The sequence below is a fragment of the Ranitomeya imitator genome, chromosome 2 (genome assembly GCF_032444005.1).
Source record: "Ranitomeya imitator isolate aRanImi1 chromosome 2, aRanImi1.pri, whole genome shotgun sequence".
NCBI classification, from domain to species: domain Eukaryota; kingdom Metazoa; phylum Chordata; class Amphibia; order Anura; family Dendrobatidae; genus Ranitomeya; species Ranitomeya imitator.
The window spans coordinates 415,170,586-415,178,005 of NC_091283.1; positions in this window are offsets into that span (position 1 = coordinate 415,170,586).

Genomic DNA, 7,420 nt, shown 5'->3' on the forward strand with positions numbered 1-7,420 from the left:
AATGACTGACATCTTTTGAGAAACGGGAAGGTCAGAAATGAAATCCATCGAAATATGTGTCCAAGGCCTCTTCGGGTCCGGCAAGGGCAAAAGCAACCCACTGGCACGTGAACAGCAGGGCTTAGCCCTAGCACAAATCCCACAGGACTGCACAAAAGTACGTACATCCCGTGACAGAGATGGCCACCAGAAGGATCTAGCCACTAACTCTCTGGTACCAAAGATTCCTGGATGACCAGCCAACACCGAACAATGAAGTTCAGAGATAACTTTACTAGTCCACCTATCAGGGACGAACAGTTTCTCGGCCGGACAACGATCAGGTTTATTAGCCTGAAATTTTTGCAACACTCGCCGCAAATCAGGGGAGATGGCAGACACAATTACTCCTTCCTTGAGGATACTCGCCGGCTCAGATAAACCCGGAGAGTCGGGCACAAAACTAGACAGAGCATCCGCCTTCACATTTTTAGAGCCCGGAAGGTACGAAATCACAAAATCGAAGCGAGCAAAAAATAACGACCAACGGGCCTGTCTAGGATTCAAGCGCTTGGCAGACTCGAGATAAGTAAGGTTCTTATGATCAGTCAATACCACCACGCGATGCTTAGCTCCTTCAAGCCAATGACGCCACTCCTCGAATGCCCACTTCATGGCCAGCAACTCTCGGTTGCCCACATCATAATTACGCTCAGCAGCAGAAAACTTCCTGGAAAAGAAAGCACATGGTTTCAACACTGAGCAACCAGAACCTCTCTGTGACAAAACCGCCCCTGCTCCAATCTCAGAAGCATCAACCTCGACCTGGAACGGAAGAGAAACATCTGGTTGACACAACACAGGGGCAGAACAAAAACGACGCTTCAACTCCTGAAAAGCTTCCACGGCAGCAGAAGACCAATTAACCAAATCAGCACCCTTCTTGGTCAAATCGGTCAATGGTTTGGCAATGCTAGAAAAATTACAGATGAAGCGACGATAAAAATTAGCAAAGCCCAGGAACTTTTGCAGACTTTTCAGAGATGTCGGCTGAGTCCAATCCTGGATGGCTTGGACCTTAACCGGATCCATCTCGATAGTAGAAGGGGAAAAGATGAACCACAAAAATGAAACTTTCTGCACACCGAAGAGACACTTTGATCCCTTCACAAACAAAGAATTAGCACGCAGAACCTGGAAAACCATTCTGACCTGCTTCACATGAGACTCCCAATCATCAGAGAAGATCAAAATGTCATCCAAGTAAACAATCAGGAATTTATCCAGATACTCACGGAAGATGTCATGCATAAAAGACTGAAAAACAGATGGAGCATTGGCAAGTCCGAACGGCATCACTAGATACTCAAAATGACCCTCGGGCGTATTAAATGCCGTTTTCCATTCATCTCCTTGCCTGATTCTCACCAGATTATACGCACCACGAAGATCTATCTTAGTGAACCAACTAGCTCCCTTAATCCGAGCAAACAAGTCAGATAACAATGGCAAGGGATACTGAAACTTAACAGTGATCTTATTAAGAAGGCGGTAATCAATACACGGTCTCAGCGAACCATCCTTCTTGGCTACAAAAAAGAACCCTGCTCCCAGAGGTGACGACGATGGGCGAATATGTCCCTTCTCCAGGGATTCCTTCACATAACTGCGCATAGCGGTGTGTTCAGGCACGGATAAATTAAATAAACGACCTTTAGGGAATTTACTACCAGGAATCAAATTGATAGCACAATCACAATCCCTATGCGGAGGTAGGGCATCGGACTTGGGCTCTTCAAATACATCCTGATAATCAGACAAGAACTCTGGGACCTCAGAAGGAGTGGATGACGAAATAGACAAAAATGGAACATCACCATGTACCCCCTGACAACCCCAGCTGGATACCGACATAGAGTTCCAATCCAATACTGGATTATGGGTTTGTAGCCATGGCAACCCCAACACGACCACATCATGCAGATTATGTAACACCAGAAAGCGAATAATTTCCTGATGTGCAGGAGCCATGCACATGGTCAGCTGGGCCCAGTACTGAGGTTTATTCTTGGCCAAAGGTGTAGCATCAATTCCTCTCAACGGAATAGGACACCGCAAAGGCTCCAAGAAAAACCCACAACGTTTAGCATAATCCAAATCCATCAGATTCAGGGCAGCGCCTGAATCCACAAACGCCATGACAGAATACGATGACAAAGAGCATATCAAGGTAATGGACAGAAGGAATTTGGACTGTACAGTACCAATGACGGCAGACCTATCGAACCGCTTAGTGCGCTTAGGACAATCAGAAATAGCATGAGTGGAATCACCACAGTAGAAACACAGCCCATTCAGACGTCTGTGTTCTTGCCGTTCAACTCTGGTCATAGTCCTATCGCACTGCATAGGCTCAGGTTTAATCTCAGACAATACCGCCAGATGGTGCACAGATTTACGCTCGCGCAAGCGACGACCGATCTGAATGGCCAAAGACATAGACTCATTCAAACCAGCAGTCATAGGAAAACCCACCATGACATCCTTAAGAGCCTCAGAGAGACCCTTTCTGAACAAAGCTGCCAGCACAGATTCATTCCACAGAGTGAGTACTGACCACTTCCTAAATTTCTGACAATATACTTCTATATCATCCTGACCCTGGCACAAAGCCAGCAAATTTTTCTCAGCCTGATCCACTGAATTAGGCTCATCGTACAGCAATCCGAGCGCCAGGAAAAACGCATCGACACCACTCAATGCAGGGTCTCCTGGCGCAAGAGAAAATGCCCAGTCCTGAGGGTCGCCGCGCAAAAAAGAAATAATAATCAAAACCTGTTGAACTGAATTACCAGAAGAATGAGGTTTCAAGGCCAGAAATAGCTTACAATTATTTTTGAAGCTCAGAAACTTAGTTCTATCACCAAAAAACAAATCAGGAATAGGAATTCTTGGTTCTAGCATAGATTTCTGATCAATTGTATCTTGAATCTTTTGTACATTTATAACGAGATTATCCATTGAAGAGCACAGAGCCTGAATATCCATGTCCACAGCTGTGTCCTGAAGCACCCTAATGTCTAGGGGAAAAAAAAGACTGAACACAGAGCTGAGAAAAAAAAATGATGTCAGAACTTCTTTTTTCCCTCTATTGAGAATCATTAGTTTTGGCTCCTTGTACTGTTATGAAGGCAATCCAGTAACACAGTGTGCCAGTAATCAGAGCACATACAGTGATCTGACAATAACCCAAAAACAATAGAACGAGCTCTGAGACGTGGAATCTCTGTAGACCGCAATACCTGAACCTATCCTAAACACAACTAAAGGCAGCTGTGGATTGCGCCTGACACTACCTATGCAACTCGGCACAGCCAGAGGAACTGACTAGCCTGAAGATAGAAATACAAGCCTGACTTGCCTCAGAGAAATACCCCAAAGGAAAAGGCAGCCCCCCACATATAATGACTGTTAGCAAGATGAAAAGACAAAATGTAGGGATGAAATAGATTCAGCAAAGTGAGGCCCGATATTCTAGATAGAGCGAGGATAGCAAAGAGAACTTTGCAGTCTACAAAAAACCCTAAAACAAAAACCACGCAAAGGGGGCAAAAAGACCCACCGTGCCGAACTAACGGCATGGCGGTACACACTTTGCGTCTCAGAGCTTCCAGCAAAAACGAATAGATAAGCTGGACAGAAAAAACAGCAACAAAAGCAAAGAAGCACTTATCTAAGCAGAGCAGCAGGCCACAGGAAAGATCCAGAAGCTCAGATCCAACACTGGAACATTGACAAGGAGCAAGGAAGACAGAATCAGGTGGAGTTAAATAACAAGGCAGCCAACGAGCTCACCAGAACACCTGAGGGAGGAAGCCCAGAAGCTGCAGTACCACTTGTGACCACAGGAGTGAATTCAGCCACAGAATTCACAACAGTAATGGGGGCATTATAGACGCCTCTCCATTACAAACCGCTGCGCTTGATGTCAGCTGCCAATATAAAGCTGACATCAATCCCTATACTATCACCCCACTTGACAACGCACAAAGGCAAGTGGGAAGAGCATAGCTAAGTGGCAGATTTGGCACATCTGATAGATGCTCCTTTTCTGGTTTGGCTGAGAGCTGATATTTTTAGTCTGGGAAGGAGCAAAATATCCATGACCCATTCCTAGCATATTAATATCAGCCCACAGCTGTCTGCCTAGTCTTTGCTGGTTATTAACTATAGGGGGACTCTACATCATTTTTTGGGGGGTCCCACATTTTAATAATGAGTAAATGCTAAATATACAGCTGTGAGCTGATATTAATAGCCTGGGAAGCTCGATGTGCATTACCCCCTTCCCAGGCTATAAACATCAGGCCCCAGCTGTCAGCTTTCCCTCTGCTGGTTAATAAAATTTAGGGCTCCAATGCCATTTTTTCAGGAAATTATTTAGTAATAAAATACATGCACAGTAAGCTACACACGCAAAGCCCTGATTATAGATATCACTTATTTAGATCTATCTATTTTGAAATATATATACGTAGTTGTGTGAAAAAGTGTTTGCCCCTTCTTGATTTTCTGTTCTTTTGCATGTTTGTCATACTTCATTGTTTCAGATCCCCAAACAAATTTAAATATTAGACAAATATAACACAAGTAAACATACAATGCAGTTTTTAATTTAATGTCTTAATCATTAATGGAAAAAGAAATCCAAACCTGTTTGAAAAAATTATTGACCACCCTCCTTAAAAAGTAAATTAACTGTGGTTTATCACATCTTTGGGAAGCTGAGTTCAAATTTCCTAGCCACAGCCAGGCCTGATTACTGCCACACCTGTTCTCAATCAAGAAATCACTTAAATAGGACCTGCCCGACAATGTGAAGTAGACCAAAAGTTCCTCAAAAGCTAGATATCACGCCACAATCCAAAGAAATCCTGGAACAAATGAGAAACAGTAATTGAGATCTATAAGTCTTGATAAGGTTATAAAGTCATTTCTAAAGCTTTGGGACTACAAGCAAACCATAGTGAGATCCATTATCCACAAATTGCAAAAACAGTGGTGAACCTTCCCAGCAGTAGGAAGTGAACCAAAATTACTCCAAGAGCACAGCAACGACTCATTCAAGAGGTCACAAAAGACCCCTCAGCAACTTTCAAAGAACTGCAGGCCTCACTTACGATCAGTGTTCATGACTCAACCATAAGAAAGAGACTGGGCAAAAATGGACTGTGTGGTAGAGTTCCAAGACAGAAACCACTGCTGAGCAATAAGAACATAAAGACTCATCTCAATTCTGCCAGAAAACATCTTGATGATGATGATGATGAGAGAGAATACTCTGTGGACTGACAAGACAAAATTTGAACTTTTTGGAAGGTGTATGTCCCATTACATCTGGTGTAGAAGAAACACAGCATTTCAGAAAAGGACCATAATACAGCAGTAAAATAAGGTTGCGGTAGTGTGATGGTCTGTGGCTGTTTTTCTGTTTCAGGACCTGGAAGACTTGCTGTGGTAAATGGAACCATGAATTCTGCTGTCTACCACAAAATCCTAAAGGAGAAAGTCCGGCCATCTGTTAGTGACCTCAAGCTGAAGCGCACTTGGGTTATGCAGCAGGACAGTGATCCAAAACACACCAGCAAGTCCACCTCTGTATGGCTTAAGAAAAACAAAATTAAGACTTTGGAGTGGCCTAGTCAAACTCCTGACCTTCATCCAAATGAGATGCTGTGTCATGACACAAAGACAGTTCATGCTTGGAAACCCTCCAATGTGGCTGAATTACAACAATTTTGCAAAGATGAGTGTACCAAAATTCCTCCAGAGTGTTGTAAAAGACTCAATGCCAGTTATCACAATTGCTTGATTGCAGTTGTTGCTGCTAAGGCTGCCGGCACACTAGCAGTATTTGGTCAGTATTTTACATCAGTATTTGTAAGCCAAAACCAGGAGTGGGTGATAAATGCAGAAGTGGTCCATATGTTTCTATTATACTTTTCCTCTGATTGTTCCACTCCTGGTTTTGGCTTACAAATACTGAGGTAAAATACTGACCAAATACTGCTAGTGTGATGGCAGCCTAAGGATGGCCCAACCAGTTATTAGGTTTAGGGGGTAATCACTTTTTCACACAGGACCTAGTAGGTTTGGATTTCTTTTTCTCTTAATAATAAATACCTTCATTTAAAACCTGCATTTTGTGATTACTTGTTTTAGCTTTGTCTAATATTAAAATTTGTTTGGTGATCTAAAACATTTAAGTATGACAAACATGCAAAAGAATAGGAAACCAGGAAGGGGCAAACACTTTTTCACACAACTGTATGTGGGTAAGAATATTTTTTTGAAAATTGTATTTTACTCTCATGAAAATATGAAAATCGCATGACACTCGTCCCACTTTTCTGGACCGATATCAGACCGTTTTTTTTTTTTACGGTGATGGGTATGAGCCCTAATACTGCCCCTATGTATAAGATTATAACTACTATAATACTGCCCCTATGTACAAGAATATAACTGCAATAATACTGCTCCCTATGTACAAGAATATAACTACTATAATACTGCCCCTATGCACAATAATATAAAATAACACTGCCACCTATGCAGAGGAATATAACTACTATAATACTGCCCTCTATGTGTTAGAATATAAGTAATATAATACTGCCCTCTATGTGTAAGAATATAACTACTATAATACTGCTCCCTATGTACAAGAATATAACTACTATAATACTGCTCCCTATGTACAAGAATATAACTACTATAATACTGCCCTCTATGTGTAAGAATATAACTACTATAATTCTGCCCCTATGTACAAGAATATAACTACTATAATAGTATAATACTGCCCTCTATGTGTAAGAATATAACTAATATGATACTGCCCTCTATGTGCAAGAATATAACTACTATAATACTGCTCCCTATGTACAAGAATATAACTAATATAATACTGCTCCTATGTACAAGAATATAACTACTATAATACTGCCTCCTATGTACAAGAATATAACTACTATAATACTGTCCCCTATGTACAAGAGTATAACTACTATAATACTGCCCCTCTGTACAAGAATATAACTACTATAATACTGCTCCCTATGTACAAGAATATAACTAATATAATACTGCTCCTATGTACAAGAATATAACTACTATAATACTGCCTCCTATGTACAAGAATATAACTACTATAATACTGTCCCCTATGTACAAGAATATAACTACTATAATACTGTCCCCTATGTACAAGAGTATAACTACTATAATACTGCCCCTCTGTACAATAATATAACTACTATAATACTGCCCCCTGTGTACAAGAATATAACTACTATAATACTGCTCCTATGTACAAGAATATAACTAGTATAATACTGCCCCCTATGTACAAGAATATAACTACTATAATACTGTCCCC